General features: G+C 46.0%; 1 protein-coding gene across 1 annotated transcript in view; it reads right to left on the reverse strand.

Moving 5' to 3' along the window:
• Window positions 1-10,270, reverse strand: part of LOC126480931 (uncharacterized) — a 222,548-nt gene extending 212,278 nt beyond the window's left edge. The window contains exon 1 of the mRNA XM_050104344.1: window positions 10,146-10,270. The gene's annotated coding sequence lies outside the window, so the exon portion shown is untranslated. The remainder of the gene's footprint in view (window positions 1-10,145) is intronic.
• Between the last annotated feature and the right edge of the window lie 7,623 nt (window positions 10,271-17,893).

Below are 17,893 nucleotides of genomic sequence, written 5' to 3' on the forward strand. Positions count from 1 at the left end.
GGCAGTAGTGGCGCTCGCTGTATTGCAGTAGCTTGAGTAGCGAAGATTTTTGTGAGGTAAGTGATTTGTGAAAGGTATAGTTTAATGTTAGTCAGGGCCCATTCTTTTGTAGGGATTATTGAAAGTCAGATTGCGTTGCGCTAACAAAATATTGTGTGCCAGTTTAAGCACAGTCCTGTATAAATTGTTCTAAGGGGACGTTTCAACGCTACAGCTGGATTTAAAGTGCGCGGAATGAAGCGAAGAACGAAACCATTCGAAACTGCTTCATTAATTCTGGTTTTCAGTCTTCACAAAATGTGGACGCTGGAGAAGAAGATGGTGGCGATGAATCAATAAACGTACTCAGTCACCTCTGAGATGCTGCCAGTGTTGAATTGCACATGTCTACACTGAACGAAGAAACTGAATGCTTCAATAGGATGATAACTGAGAAGATGTCGTTGCGGAAATGAAACGAGATCCTCAGTGCAGTTACAACTAAACCAGCGATAGTGACAAAGGCGCAATTTCTGTAGAAGTAAACACATTGGGTGCTGCCTTACATAGTATTGCTAGACACAAGTCCCTTGCCTCTGAATTATCCAGCCAGAAAGTGATGTACTTTCTGCGGTGGAAAAGGAATGTGAGAATGTGATTTTAAACAAACATATGAAAAAGTTTGTGCAGGTGCCAATTTCCGCGTATGTTACTACGTAAAAGATTAGGTAGGTACTGTATTATTATTACGGTTATTAATACGTTACAAGAGCTTGTTCTTCATTGTAGCAGTTGTTGTCATTGATTATGTTTAAATGATTACGTTCAGCATCACATTTTACCTTGACCGCCCTTTTAGAAGACCACCCGTCCAGACGACAATTTTCTCACAAAATTTCAAGTTTCACTGTATATTACTGTGGGAACCGTGACGACAAGAATATGAAACATCTTACGCTATAGGCAGATCATAAGAAAGAGTACGGTGCATTTAGTGAAAAGAGTTAACTATGAAAACGCTATGGGCGAAATTGGTGTCGTATTTACCAACGGGTGAACAAAAGAATGTTTTCAGCTATGGCTGAACCGTTTACAAAATAATATAACGGATACGATAAGCCAGCGTGTTTCTGGGAACGAAACTAGGGACTGCCACGTAACGATATAAACGCAATGGCAGTCAAAGTTTCTGGCAGAGGCAACAGAAAAAAGACCAAGCACATCTCATTTACTGGAGAAATTGAGACCAGTGTTTTGTACAAAACGGATTCTTGGCATTGGTTACCCTGCAAAGATGAAAACAACATACGACCGGCCCTACACTGTATTTTGTGAGCCAACAGGGTTAAAAATACTTGACACGGGATCTGTATTGAGAAAGAAAAGGAAACCTCTTTAATTAAGACAGTGAATCTGCCCGAAAACGTGTTGTGGCAATTGGAAAATTATGAATGCGGAATAGGAATTGTTGGAACATTTGTTCACCAGATAGGACACACTCTAATCATCATACCACTGCTAATGCAATCAAACATGTTATAAAAATGAATTCTTAGAAAACGTAGGACAAAGTGCATTGAGTTAGAAACTCCTCTTCCTCGTTTTTCTTCTTTTTCTGCACTTAAATAATTGTTAGGCACTTGCCATTTTCTAGAGACGTCGTTTTACCAGTCTTCTCCTTCAAAAAATGGCTCTGAGCACTATGGGACTCAACTGCTGAGGTCATTAGTCCCCTAGAACTTAGAACTAGTTAAACCTAACTAACCTAAGGACTTCACAAACATCCATGCCCGAGGCAGGATTCGAACCTGCGACCGTAGCGGTCCTGCGGTTCCAGACTGCAGCGCCTTTAACCGCACGGCCACTTCGGCCGGCAGTCTTCTCCTTCCATAATGTATTTATGTTAAGATGTTTGCAAGACGAGCTTCGACTGTTCCGACTGCTAATATGTACATTTTATTCTGCTTTAATTGGTTCGTGCAGACAAGTCAGTAGACTCTAAGTTTCTTCGTAATGTCGTAATTTCTAATTCTGTCCAATCTGCTACATCTTTTCTCCATTCTGAGAAATTTAATTTCTGTTGCCCCAATTTTAGTCTCTTGCTTTTTTATTTATGACTCGCGATTCACTTTCCTGTAATGTTGAAAGTCACGGTCTTGCAAAATGTGAGCCGTCTCTCTCTCCTTGTTTTGTTTTCCAGGCGCCGCGCGGGATTAGCCGAGCGGTCTCGGGCGCTGCAGTCATGGACTGTGCGGCTGGTCCCGGCGGAGGTTCGAGTCCTCCCTCGGGCATGGGTGTGTTTGTTTCTCCTTAGGATAATTTAGGTTAAGTAGTGTGTAAGCTTAGGGACTGATGACCTTAGCAATTAAGTCCCATAAGATTTCACACACATTTGAACATTTTTTTGTTTTTCAGGGACCTGTTTATTGCTACATGTAGGTTGAAAGCTAAGGCAAGTTTTCCTGCGTGAGATTTCACCTTTTGCTGCTGGAGACATTTTCCATGGCTATGGAGGTAATTGTTTGATTCTCCGACAGTAATATATCGATCTCGTTCAGAATGTGAGGACATAAGTTATTACTGAGAAAAATGTGCACAATATCCCGACAAGGTAGTGCTTCTTGTTTTGGATGGAAATAAAAAAGCTCTACGGGAAGGGAAGGAGAGTGGAATTCTAAAACGAAAAATAGAGTGAAGGAAGGTGAAAGGTATAGGCTACATTTTTAGACACAACGTCTTACAGATTAATCTGTTTAAAGGCAAGATATTCGGGTAAAGGTCTAGAGATCTCCCAAGAAAAATTTGCATTGGGGGACACCAGGAGACAAACAAAGTTCAAGAATTATGCAGAGATCAAAACAGTAGCAATTGTTCGTGTGAAATGGCTGCTTCGACAATGAGTAGCTTTCAGGAGACGAAAGAATTCTATACGGAAGTGCGACAGAGTTAAGAAGAAAGACCACCATCAGCAGTAGTAGTGAGAGTGTGATGGGAACTTTTGAGGTGGTGGGATGTGAGCGGCAGGCAGTGAAGGTAGGGAGAACTCCGCACTCACGGCACGAGATGCGAGTCCTCCGCCTCCGCCGCGTTGCCACACGGCCCCACTTTCTACGGACACACACGCCGTACGCCGCGGGGTGTCAGCCACACACGCATTCCCCCCTCACCGGGGCTTCCAGCGCCGTTCTCATCACGTTGTCCTTTAGGGGTATGTCAGTTTTAGTTCTTCTTCGAATGTACCGCATACAAATGCTTCATACAACAAATAAAATTCATTCTCCGTTCGAGATATCTAAACGTCCATTTCAGAAAATGATACTACCAAGGGAACCTCCCCAACGCACCCCCCTCAGATTTAGTTATAAATTGACACAGTGGATAGGCCTTGAAAAACTGAACACAGATCAATCGAGAAAACCGGAAGAAGTTGTGTGGAACTATGAAAAAATAAGCAAAATATACAAACTGAGTAGGCCATGTGCAAGATAGACAACACCAAGGATAATGTGAGCTGAGGAGCGCCGTGGTCATTTGGTTAGAGTGAGCAGTTGCGGAACGAGAGGTCCTTGGTTCGAGTCTTCCCTTGAGTGAAAATTTAGCTTTCTTTATTTTCGCAAAGTTACTATCTGTCCGTTCATTCATTGACGTCTCTGTTCATTGTAATAAGTTTAGTGTCTGTGTTTTGCGACCGCACCGCAAAACCGTGCGATTACTAGACGAAAGGACGTGCCTCTCCAATAGGAACCGAAAACATTTGATCGCAAAGTCATAGGTCAACCGATTCCTCCACAGGAAAACACGTCTGATATATTCTATACGACAATGGTGACGGCATGTGCATCACATGACAGGAATATGTTGTCGACCCACCTAACTTGTACACTTGGCGAATGGGTAAAAAGATTCTTCTACCTTGCCCGATTTAGGTTTTCTTGTGGATGTGATAATCACTCCCAAAAAAGTGATGAAAACATAAGAGTTTGTCACATAAACTGCAACAAATGAATGCAACAGTTTCACAGTCGCACGGTTTTCCCTGTGCTCTGTCAAAACATATGTTTTTTTTAAGTTTTCAAATGTTTCCGTGTGTAGACCGTCAAATCCTGCATAAGTCGAAGCAAATCTGAACACGTCCTGGAATTTTGGAGAGTGAAGTTGATTATCTGTGAGTGCCTGAACTTTGATAATTCTCTGAAAATAGAAAGTTAAACTTTTCACTCGAGGGAAGACTTGAACCAAGGACCTCTCGTTCCGCAGCTGCTCGCTCTAACCACGGGACCACGGCGCTCGTAATCTCACATTCTCCTTGATGTTGCCTACCTTGCGCATGGACTACTCAGTTTGTATATTTTGCTTATTTTTTTCATAGTTCCACACAACTTCTTCCTGTTTTCTCGAGTGATCTGTGTTCAGTTTTTCAAGGCCTATCCCTGTGCCAACTTATAGCTAAATCTGAGGTGGGTGCGGTGGGAAGGTTCCCTTGTAAGCAAAGTAGTAATTCCTATACACTGCCCAGTCACATTAATGGGACCACATGTCAAAAGCCTGAGTAACCACGTTTTACACCGCCGACGAGCAGGAAGGGAGGCAGTGAGGTCCTGGAAGGCACCGCAGCTGTGCCGGCTGCAGCGGGGTGGCAAGTTTTACTCCGTGTCGCGGTTGAGGATCCATTGTACCACATAGTCTCCATTGGGTTTAGTAGTAGTAGTAGTAGAGGGGTTTTGTGGGCGCACGACAGCAAGGTCTTCAGCGCCCGTACAGTAACACAGTGAGACGGGTGTCAAGAAAAAAAAACTCAAAACAGTTACATAAAACGGAACATAAAACACGGGGAACAATCATTGAAAAAATGTGCTCACCCACACCGAAGCGTGGGATGAAGCAGGACGTCAGCAGTAAATCATGGACAACACAGGAAGAAAATGGTAGAGGGAGCTAAAACAATATAGCAGATGGAAGTGGCTGGCTGACCGCAAGGAAAAAAGGGAGGAGTCAGCCACTCTGGACTGGGTCTAAATCCGTGGGTCCGGTGGGCAGGGGAGTGCGGTAAACTGACCTCGCTCTTTCGAGCCACGCACGCACACTGCCAGCTGCGTGACACTTGCATTGTCCTGTTGGTAGAGGCCATCGTACTGACGACAAACAAACTGCAAGAGTAGTGCACATTGTCCTCATACTTGTCTTGCTCCAGCGTGCCTTCCAGAATGATGAGCTGACCCAGGACATATTTTTATTTATTCTTTATTTATTTATTGCGGCTCGAAGAAACCCAGGGAATGCCGCCAAATCATTCCGCAGGCCATAACGTTCCCTCCTCCGGCCTGCACCGTCCCGACGATTGTTGCAGGGCCGTACACGGCAAAGGCCATCTGATCGAAGGAACATAGTACGTGATTATTTGAAGGAGCACAATGTCGCCACTAAGTTGACTTCCAATTGCGATATTGGCGTACAGATCGCAGACAAACAGCTGTCAACACGGGTGAATGAAGCAGGCGGCTGTTGCAGAGGCCGACGAGCAGCGACGTTCGCTGAACAGTCGTCGAGGAGGGACTGTTGGTAGCCCCTTGGTTCATCTGGGCAGCGAGTTGCTCGACAGTTACACATCTATTCACCCGTCGACATCTCATTCACCCCAGTCACCTACGGCCCGTGATGGACCACGGTTGCCTCGGCGCTGGTTTTGGATAGCGCCATTTTGTCATGCACAGTGTATTATAACCACGGCAGCATGCGAACAGGTAACAAATTTAACAGATTCGGAAATGCTTCCAGCCTTGGCCCATAAGCAAATGATCGTCCCGTATTGACAAGAGATAAATCGCTGCGTTTCCGCACTACGACAATGTCTGCACTGCTTTCGGCGACCTCCGAACACTTTTTATATACACTGCAATGGCACTGCCGCCACCTGCCATCTGTGAGTGCAATTTGCACGTTGACGTCGAACATAGGTGGTGGTCACGCTGGTGTGACTGGACCGTGTAATTTTGTAATGGAAACATTTTCGCCTACAGACGTGTAATTTCTAGTTAGTTTTCTCAATGGAATGATTATTTTACTTGATATCTCGCGAAAGGGAGACTATCGCAAAATGTCTAAATTATTACCGTGAAACCTCTCGGAGAAAAGCATCTGTGCTAAACTGGAGCTGAAGTTTGTTAGGTAGCTTAACTTCAATGTTGTTAGGCTGTGTTGACGTCGATCTGTTGTAGAATTTTAGAACATGTTTTTTGCTCGAGTATCATGTCGTTTTTGGAAACCCAGAATCTACTATGTAGGAATCAACATGGATTCCGGAAACAGCGATCGTGTGAGACCCAACTCGCTTTATTTGTTCATGAGACCCAGAAAATATTAAATACAGGCTCCCAGGTAGATGCTATTTTTCTTGACTTCCGGAAGGCGTTCGATACAGTTCCGCACTGTCGCCTGATAAGCAAAGTAAGAGCCTACGGAATATCAGACCAGCTGTGTGGCTGGATTGAAGAGTTTTTAGCAAACAGAACACAGCATGTTGTTATCAATGGAGAGACGTCTACAGACGTTAAAGTAACCTCTGGCGTGCCACAGGGGAGTGTTATGGGACTATTGCTTTTCACAGTATATATAAATGACCTAGTAGATAGTGTCGGAAGTTCCATGCGGCTTTTCGCGGATGATGCTGTAGTATACAGAGAAGTTGCAGCATTAGAAAATTGCAGCGAAATGCAGGAAGATCTGCAGCGGATAGGCACTTGGTGCAGGGACTGGCAACTGACCCTAAACATAGACAAATGTAATGTATTGCGAATACATATAAAGAAGGATCCTTTATTGTATGATTATATGATAGTTGAGCAAACACTGGTAGCAGTTACTTCTGTAAAATATCTGGGAGTATGCGTACGGAACGATTTGAAGTGGAATTATCATATAAATTTAATTGTTGGTAAGGCGGGTGCCTGTTTCAGATTCATTGGGAGAGTCCTTAGAAAATGTTGTCCATCAACAAAGGAGGTGGCTTACAAAACACTCGTTCGACCTATACTTGAATATTGCTCATCAGTGTGGGATCCGTACCAGATCGGTTTGACGGAGGAGATAGAGAAGATCCAAAGAAGAGCGGCGCGTTTCGTTACAAGGTTATTTGGTAACCGTGATAGCGTTACGGAGATGTTTAATAAACTCAAGTGGCAGACTCTGCAAGAGAGGCGCTCTGCATCGCGGTGTAGCTTGCTCGCCAGGTTTCGAGAGGGTGCGTTTCTGGATGAGGTATCGAATATATTGCTTCCCCCTACTTATACCTCCCGAGGAGATCACGAATGTAAAATTAGAGAGATTAGAGCGCGCACGGAGGCTTTCAGACAGTCGTTCTTCCCGCGAACCATACGCGACTGGAACAGGAAAGGGAGGTAATGACAGTGGCACGTAAAGTGCCCTCCGCCACACACCGTTGGGTGGCTTGCGGAGTATAAATGTAAATGTAAATGTAAAAGTGGAGCTCAAACATCGCTGTGTCAACAGAGATCGAAAAAAATGTTTAAATGTGTGTGAAATCTTATGGGACTTAACTGCTGAGGTCATCAGCCCCTAAGGTTATCCTAAGGACAAACACACACACCCATGCCCGAGGGAGCACTCGAACCTCCGCCGGGATCAGCCGCAGAGTCCATCAACAGACATCGATTTCACGTCAGTACAAGTTCTATTTTTTCATGTATTTTATTTATTTGAGAAAACTTTCATTGAGAGTTGAAAACGGTGTTGCCTTAGTGCTAACAGCAGTTCCCGTCACATCACCGAAGTTAAGCGCTGTCGGGCTTGGCTAGCACTTGGATGCGTCTCCGTCCAGATCTGGCGAGTGCCGTTGGCAAGCGGGCTGCACTCAGCACTTGTGAGACCAATTTAGGAGCTACTGAATTGAGAAGGAACGACACGGGTCACGAAAATTGACAACGGCCGGGAGAGCGGTGTGCTGCCCATACGCCCTTCCGTATCTGCATCCGCTGATGCCTCATGTCTGAGGATGACACGGTGGCCGGTCGGTGCCGTTGGGCGTTCAAGGCCTGTTCGGACGGTGTTTTTTCTTTCATTGATAGTTGGTATAACAGAGTATTACCCTTTTCCCGAGATACGAACTGCCGTTAGAGATGCATAGTCTCCTTACAAATCCTATAGTTGAGCTTGAACCCTTCTAGCAAAATACTGGCCCCTTTGTGTGTAACCATTTTGCTGAAAACCTCGTTTAGATATATCGAACTGATTCTGAAATAGGAAGGGCGTTATAACTTGGAGGGTAAATTGTGTCCAATGCGTGTTTGAGGAGAAATTTGCGATTTTTGCAGTTACAAAGTGACTAACACGCCGCTGATAATAAAAATGATATAGAAGTAATTTGGCGCTTCACGTAAAAGGAAGGAAAGAAGAGCAGGGTTTAATGTCCTCTCGACAAGGAGATTATATGAGAGTGCGAACAAGCTGGGACTGTGGATGAATGAGGAAGGAAACGTGCCACGTCTTCCTCCAAGGTAAACAGACCGGCACTGACCTTACGCGTTTTATGGAAACTGCGGAATACCTACTTGCGCCAAATAATGCCTAACCCCCGTACTCTCCAGACACATCACCCAGAGGCATCTTCCTCATTACTCGGAAGGAGAAACCATTGCGTGGCAGGCGTTTCAAGAATGAGGACGAGGTGATTTTCTATGTGGAACGTTTCCTGAAAGCCAAAATGCAGACTCGTACGATCAGGGTCCGCTGCAAGTCATCAGTCGTCGGGAAAACGCGTGTATCGTTGGGCCTTCAAGGCCAGTTCTGACGGTGTTTTTTCTTTCATTGACAGTTGGTATAACAGAGTATTCACTTTTCACGAGATGTGAAAAGTATTTAAACCGACAAACTCGGGAGGTTGTAGGGGACATCAAAACAAATATTTTTCCCTAATGCCATTTTTTCCTATGAGGATTATTCATACCGGTGGAGGCCATATTACGCTCTTCAGTTGATAGAGGCCGTATTACGATCTTCAGGTGTTAGAGGGCGTATTACGATCTTCAGTTGTAGGCAACTGCTGTCCACCAGTGCAGTAGTGCATTGTCTCTGTTAACTAATGGAGCGATACACCTGGAGTGAGTACACTGATATGGTTGGTGCGTACTACGTAGCGCACCACAACGGACGAGCTGCACAGCGGGTTTATCAACAACAATATCCCAATACATAGAAAGAAGGATCCTGTATTGTATGACTATGTGATAGCGGAACAAACACTGGTAGCAGTTACTATCAACAACAATATCCCAATCGCCGTATACCGCATCATACGACCTTTGGTGCTGTGTACGAACGTCTGCATGAGACCGGGTCATTTAGCAGATTACCTGGACAGGGACGCCGTCGCACGGTAAAAACGCTGCAATTTGAGGAAGCTGTCTTGCACCATGTGGAGCGGCATCCTTCAATCAGCAGTCGCGCAATTGCACGTAACATGAGGACGAATCAGAACGTATGTAAGAACATTCCTTCGAGACCAATTGTTACGTCCATTTCACTTACAGCGTGTCCACAACCTGGAAATAGTTGATTATCCACCCAGAGCACAGATTTCGTAGTGGTACCTGGGACACTGTGAAATGCATCCTACATTTCCATCCTCTGTGTTGTTTACCGGGGGTGATGGTGTCTTCAACATGCACAATTCGCATGTTTGGAGTGAGGATAACCCACATCCCACAGTTACTAGCGCTCGTCAAGTGCGGTTCTTCGTTAATGTGTGGGTCGGTGTTGTTGGGGACTGTTTAATTGGGCCGTATCTGCTACCTAGTTGTTGTCATAAAAAAATGGAAAAGTGTTTGTTGGTTTAATTAATTTGGCGCGAGAGAAATCTTCCTCTAGCAGTTTAAATACTCATCATAGGAAAAAAATTACTTTAGGGAAAAATATTTGTTTTAATGTCCCCTACAACCTCCCAGAGATTGTCGGTTTAAATACTTTTCACCCTTTAGGGTGATATGTAGAAGAAAATTAACACCAAGTTCCGTGACGGCAGTTGGACGTTTTCGAGGTGACAGTTGAAGCAGCCCTAGTACACAGTAGCTACGTCTACGTACGCACCGTGCGCGGCTGCTGGCAGTGACACAGCTGGGAGGTAGGCTGCAGAGCGTCTTGTAGGCGACACTCACCTACAGGCGGCCGGGCCGGCGTCTGCGCTGCGGCGCGTGTCAGCAGGGCAGCGGCGGCGCCATGGCGGCCGTCGCTCAGGCTGTGGCTGTGGCTGTGGCTGTGGCTGTGGCTGGGAGCCGCACACCTGTGGCAGAAGGCACGCGCCGCGTCACTGGCGAGCTGAAGTGTGCGGCGGCCGCAGCAGCAGCAGCAGCTGGGGCAGCGGCGCGGGTACCCACCCGCCGCCAGCGCACAGCTGCACGCGGCGGCCAGCGAGCGCAGCAGGTGCATTCAACCAGCTCACAGGCGTACGTACATGCTGCATTCAACCAAGTCACAGGCATACGTACATACTGCATTCAACCAACTCAACAGGCATACGCAACTAGGGAACTCAACCTATTCGAGAGGCATTCGTATATAGTGCAGCCAACCAACTGAAGTGGCATATGTGAATACTACTTTCAAGGAGCTCAGAACAAAGCGCAAACAGAACAGTCAACGGATTTGGGAGGCATTCGTAAATAGTGCATTCAGCCAATTGAAGAGGCATACGTAAAAAGGGCAAGTCGAACGAGGTGGAGCAGTGGTTAGCACACTGGACTCGCATTCGGGATGACGACGGTTCAACCCTGCGTCCGGCCATCCTGATTTAGGTTTTCCGTCATTTCACTAAATCGCTTCAGGCAAATTGCAGTATGTTTTCTTTGAAATCTCACAGCTGACTTCCTTCCCCATCTTTCCCTAATTCGATGGGACCGATCTGTTTGGTCCCCTCCCCCATATCAACCAACCAGCCTAAATAGAACCGGCCGGTGTGACCGAGCGGTTCTAGGCGCTTCAGCCTGGAACAGTGCGACCGCTACGGTCGCAGGTTCGAATCCTGCCTCGGGCATGGGTGTGTGTCATGTCCTTGGGTTGGTTAGGTTTAAGTAGTCTAAATTCTAGGGGACTGATGACCTCAGAAGTTAAGTCCCATAGTGCTCAGAGCCATTTCAACCCAAATAGAGCAACCAAACAACTCAAGAGGCATACATAAACAGGGCAACCAACCAACTCGAGGGGTATACCTAAATAGTGAGTTCAGCCATTCACGAGACATATGCATTCAACCAACTCAACAGGGCCGGCCGCGGTGGCCGAGCGGTTCTGGGCGCTTCAGTCCAGAACTGCGCGACTGCTACGGTCGCAGGTTCGAATCCTGCCTCGGGCATGGATGTGTGTGATGTCCTTAGGTTAGTTAGGTTTAAGTAGTTCTAAGTTGTAGGGGACTGATGACCTCAGCTGTTAAGTCCCATAGTGCTCAGAGCCATTTGAACCAACTCAACAGGCATACGTTAATATTGCATTCAACAACTCAAAGGATATGTAAATAATAGACAGTCATTTCGCAGTAACAACCGCAATATAAGCTGAGGTTTCAGAAGTCATGGAATACCGATACGCACATATATAGATGGCGGTAGTGTCGCATACACAAGGTACGAATGGGCAGCGCGTTGGTGGAGCAGTCATTTGTACTTAAGTGGCTCATGTGGAAAGGCTTCCGACGTGTTTATGTCCGCACGACGGGAATAAACAGACTTTCAAAGCGGTACGATACGAGGACTACTCGGAAAGTGAGGAACGATCGGTCGTGAAATGGAAACCACTGTGAAAATCAGACGACGCTTTTCACAGACGTTGTGGGCAGTGTCTCTAGTATGCCCGTCGATCGCATCAAGACGCTCTTTTGAGTTGTGAGAGCACTTTGAGCGAGTGAAGGTGCCTAGAACAATGATGTCTCCCACCAAGTAGGAGGGCCCGCTGAGAGGCTTCGCCTTAATGAATGCAGCCCACCTAACACGGCTGCCACGCACTCCCTCCTTCATGGCAATTCTCAGCAGCACTCTGCAGGGGCAGTGAAGACGCTCCTGCAGCCTGCTCGATGGGAAGTGTTCGCTCACCCACAACAGAGCCCTAATTGGCTCGTCCTGAGTGTCATCTCTGTTCACGTGAAATGCTGGATACGAAGACAACACTTGGGTGCAGACTATGCGCTATAGACCAGCGTAGAGAATTATCGGAAAGCACAGGCGGCTGCCTTCTATGACGATGGTGTTGGAAATTTGGTATAACGGTCCGACAAATGTCTAAGTTGGAGGGGCGACTATGTAGAGAAGTACCTGGAAAGTGTAGCTAAATGTGCAAAGAAAACAGTTTTGGTTTTCACTTCTGTTTCCATTTTGCGACCGATCGTTCCTGACTTTCCGAACAACACTCGTAGTTGGAGTTAGCGAATTAATATTCCGAGATATACAGCTTGAAAAGTGTGCCGTGAATACCAATGTCAGGTATTACCTCTCACAGCGGACAACGCAGTGGCCGACGGTCTTCACTTAACGATCGAGACCATCCGCGATTGCGAAAAGTTGTCAGTGCCGACAGACAAGCGACGCTGCGTGAAATAACCGCAGAAATCAATGTGGGATGTACAAATTTGGCGTTAATCCGCTATCGCAGCAGACGACCGACGCGAGTGCCGTTCCTAACAGCACGACATAGCGCCTCTCCTGGGCTGTTGACCACATCGGTTGTAGAACAGTGGCCTGGTGAGAGAGACCCGATTTCATTTGGTAAGAGCTGATGGTTCGGTTCGAGTGTGGCGCAGACACGACGAAGCCGTGGACCCAAGTTGTCAACAAGGCACTGTATAAGATGGTGCCTGTGTTTACATGGAACGGAGTGGGTCCTCTGGTCCAACTGTACCCATCATTGAGCGGAAATGGATATCTTCCGCTAGTTGGAGACCATTTGCAGCCGTTAATGGATCTCGCATTGCTAAATAACGATGGAATCTTTATGGCTGCCAATGCACCGTGTTGCTGGGCCACAAGTTTTCGCGATTAAGAACATTCTATACCATTCGAGCGAATGATTTGATCAAACAGATCGCCCAAAACGAATCCCATCGAACCTTTATCGGACGTAATCGAGAGGTCAGTATGTGCACAAAATCCTGCAAAGGCAACACTTTCGCAATTATGGGTGATCACAGAGGCAACATGGCTCAATACTTTCTGCAGGGGATTTCCAACGACTCGCTGATGCCATGTCACGTCGAGTTGCAAAAGAAGGTTCCACACAATAATAGCAGGTATCCCATGACTTTTGTCACCTCGGTCTAAAGGCAGATGTGTCTTGCAAATGCCGAATCAAACAACTGTAACAGGAAACTTTTCCATCCGACAGCTATTGCTGCCAGAAATCCACCTCTAACTAGTTAAGTACTTTCTGTTAGCCGGCCGGTGTGGCCGAGCGGTTCTAGGCGCTTCAGTCTGGAACCGCGCGACCGCTACGGTCGCAGGTTCGAATCCTGCCTCGGGCATGGATGTGTGCGATGTCCTTAGGTTAGTTAGGTTTAAGTAGTTCTAAGTTCTAGGGGACTGATGACCTCAGATGTTAAAGTCCCACAGTGCTCAGAGCCAAGCCACTTTCTGTTATCTGACGTGACGCTATACGCACAACCACCCAGCATTCACCACATATCTCCCATAGGAGTAAGATCTAGATTCGGAGATCTCGCTTGTAGGGGCACTTGTCTGCCGCGGGTATTTGCCAGTTATGTATACTGCTGCGTGAACTGGGATTCGAACGTGTATCCTTGCTTACCGGGGCAATGCACTGCCAACGTTCCCATCCGTGTACAGCTGAAGGATCGATTGAAGTTCCAAAATAACACCTGTTTCTATCCATACCTTCCAAACCTAGTGCGGAGGAAAACAAATACAGAAAGTTCCACATTGCAATGATTCGATAAATATTGGACAGCTAATCTTTCATCGACACATTTCTCATGTATGTGTACAGAGACTCCCGTTCCCTCAACCCGACACCGAGTGATGATGCATCGAATTTTTCACTTATACCTTGACCAATAGGGGATGTTAAGTTCTTCGTAGCTTTAGGGAACGATGAGATAAAAGATTTAGAACAAAACCAATAATTCCATTGTAAACAGGCCATAGTTTGGGAGGATTACGTAGACTTCACCTTCACGTATGTATTTATTTTATCTCATAATTTTATTTACATTTATTAATGTTATTTGAACACAGATTTAAAATAAAAGCACAGAGTGCTGTTGACAGTACAAACAGATATCGGCATTTATTCCCGTACAACCGAGTTTCACTGCCGCTTGGACGAACATGGTAAAAGTTGAACTAAGAAAGCAACCCCGAGGAACAAAGGAAGGTCATTCAGTGTCTAGTCAACGGTTCAGTTGGATAAGGATGGGAATTAAACAGCCATTTCATTCACCTAAAGGGATTTAAGGTGGTGGTGGTGGTTAGTGTTTAACGTCCCGTCGACAACGAGGTCATTAGAGACGGAGCGCAAGCTCGGGTTAGGGAAGGATTGGGAAGGAAATCGGCCGTGCCCTTTCAAAGGAACCATCCCGGCATTTGCCTGAAACGATTTTAGGGAAATCACGGAAAACCTAAATCAGGATGGCCAGAGACGGGATTGAACCGTCGTCCTCCCGAATGCGAGTCCAGTGTGCTAAACACTGCGCCACCTCGCTCGGTGGGATTTAAGGAATCCGCGGCAAAACGAAATCGTGTTGCCTGCATTAGTATTTCAACCTTGGTGTTCCTGAATGTGTGCCCAGTACCTAAACAACTTTATCACCTCGGCGGTGCAGCCTAGAGGAAGGAAGCCCGTCAGTGCGTCTATGAATCTGCCTAATGTCCCGGCGGAATTGGTCACCCTAGAAGTTTCAGAGCTACTAGACTAACGTCATAGATAATATCGTTTAGTAGACACGCTTAACATATTTCTTCGCCGCAGTGATGTGCTCGATTGTTCGCTACAGTGGATGCCATAGCAGTTTCCGTATGTGAGCGCTTTTTGTTCAGCCCGGAGATGCGTGACAGTAGTATGGGTAACCCTTCTAAATGGGCTGTGGCCGAGAACCACGCAGGTGGCGTAAGTGCTTGCCTTATTGCTCTCCCATGGCGGCAGGAATTCTCCAGCATCCACTGGAAGGAAATTTCTGACACACCTGGCAGGAAGCGCCACATTACACTGCGGAGCTGTTAGTCGCAGCAGGAAACGGCTGACCAGCAGAATGGTCTGGATGTAAATAATTTCGTGGAGCGGTTTGAATCTCGTGGTCGAGAGTCGCTCGGTAGCCACCGCCTGAGTACGAAGCGGAGATTACGATTTGAAAGTGGTTATCATTTGGAAAGTCGGACGTTAGTGAGTCTTCGGGGTCAGTGAGATTCGTGTTCCGGTGCGGATAGCCCACAAGTTTTCTAAACTGCGTTCCCATGTGCGGCCGTGGAATGACGCTTACGCACTTTTCGGTTTTCTAGGCCATGGTTCCCAGCTAGCGGTCCGAAAGTGCTGAAGTATGGTCCGCGAAAGATTTAAAATCCCAAACTTTCATTTAAATCATTAATCCCCTGTTACGCAGGCGGTGCTGCGCCGCTCTCCCGGCGAGTAATGGCGAGCTCTGGTGGCGTGGAAAGGAGAGATTTGGGGTTGGGGTGTTGCAAGCAGTCGATTTATGTAAAAGAGGTAAATACACGTTTTTCTATGTCACACAAGGGAATGTAGGCGTGCGTATACCTATGTACGTGTGTATTACAAAAACTTCGCAACAATTAGATAAATTTTGTTGACTTCCTAATTATTAGGAGGACCGGAAAGTAATGACTTTTCTGCGCATGTCAATATTCGCTTTTCATTTATCAGCTGCTTGTTTACTTCAAAGTCGTGCCAAAGACATTTTAGGGTTAGCGTGACTTGTTCACTCGTATATAATTAAATCTTTTTTCTTATTATTTGTGGTGAACTGGCCAGCCAAACACCAGACAACGTACATTCCGGCATGGTATGCTTTTTGAGTTTCGCTAGAGTAGTAACACAACACTTAGTTTTCCAAGTTCGAATCCAGTATGTTTGATCTATCCGACTTGTATCGGTCAGGGAGACCAACAGCTTTAGGCAATGATATGTTAAGGGCTAAAGCAAAATGCGTGTCAAACAATCGAGGACCTGAACTAACATTGGCCGACCGTCCAAGAACATTTGCTGCAGATCGATAAAGACAAACAAAGCTATCCGATCCACCACATGCAACTTACTGCTTCAGCGGCGCAATTCAGAAGTGTTTTTTGATCGCTTGATCACTGGAGATGAAAAATAGGTCCTCTGTGATAATTCAAAACGCAGAAGGCACTGGCACTCTCCGAATGAGTCGTCAGACATTACAGTTAAGACCCCAAGAAGGCGCTTTTGTGTATTTGGTGGAGTATTCGCGGTGTCGTTCATTTTGAAGTGCTGAAACCTGGACAAACTGTGAACTGCGAACGACTGCATCGTGTAAATCAGTCAACAGTAAACTTGTTATCCTGAAACACGATGATGAAAGGCCGCACTCCGCAAGACGAACTCTGGAAAAAATGGATGAACTGGGGTGCGAGGTATTGCCCCGCCCACCATACTCGCCCGATATTGCGCCATCGGGGTTCCATTTATTCGGATCGCTACAACATTTGACAAGCGGCAAAAAATTCGAAAATGTGTATGACGGCCAAACTATCATCTCATGATATTATGCTCAACAACGAAATTATTTTTATCGATCCATCATTGAAAATTTACAAATGTGAACCATTGTTCAAATGGCTCTGAGCACTATGGGGCTTAACATCTGAGGTCATCAGTCGCCTAGAACTTAGAACTAATTAAACCTAACTAGCCTAAAGACATCACACACATCCATGCCCGAGGCAGGATTCGAACCTGCGACCGTAGCGGTCGCGCGGTTCCAGACTGAAGCGCCTAGAATCGCTTGGCCACACCGGCCGGCGAAAATTTACATGTTATGTGGAAAAAGGTTGTTGATAACAACAGTGATCACATATTTTGGAGCTCTGAAGAGAGAAATTTGGGATCATCACTTTGCTTTAGACGAAGAGGTGCTTGTTAACAGTTTATCTGTTTGAATGTACTGCAAAAAAAGACATTACTTTCTGGTTCCCCCTAATAGAATAACAAAATGTGATACGCAGTTATGAAGGGCAGTCAAATGAAAACGAGATAGATGGGAAGAAAGTAAGTTATTTCAAAAGTAATTGCCGTAACACATTTACCCTGCTGTGAGACAAGACAGTCAATGCATTCACGGAGAAATGTTTGCGTTTGCCTCAGGAACCATGACTGTTCCGAAGCGTGCACCTCTTCGTCCAAAGCAAAGTGATGTTCACAAATTTCTCTCTTCAGGGCTCCAAAATATGGAAATCCGGTAGAGATGGAAACTGTATGGAGGTTCTTAAGGGCTTCCCGGCGAAACTTATGCAGCGTCTGCGGGTCCACACGTTGCCGAGGTTTCTTCGACTACGTTGCAGCAGCTATCACAAGAATCCTGCTAAAACAGATTACTTTTGGGTTTAACGAATATGGTAAAAGTTTTGATTAAAGCTTGTTTGACAAACTGATGCAGTTTATTTCCCATGAACCTTGTGGTCCCCGCTTAGTAAAAAAGAAAACAAAGTGGTCCCTGGGAGCCTGAAGCTAACTCAGAGGTCGCGTTTGATAATTGAATGGACTTCACAAGACTTAAATGAAGCTAATAAATAACATTTGTTACGGTGAAAAGTTGAAGGCCATCTTTTTGTGTAGCTTTTACCTTTGGACTTCGCACTGTATTCCTCCTATTGTGCGTGTTATTGACCAAAATTGCTCGGAGTGAGCTGGAGGTGGCATGTACAATATTAGC

Source organism: Schistocerca serialis, chromosome 5, assembly GCF_023864345.2.
Source record: "Schistocerca serialis cubense isolate TAMUIC-IGC-003099 chromosome 5, iqSchSeri2.2, whole genome shotgun sequence".
NCBI lineage: Eukaryota > Metazoa > Arthropoda > Insecta > Orthoptera > Acrididae > Schistocerca > Schistocerca serialis.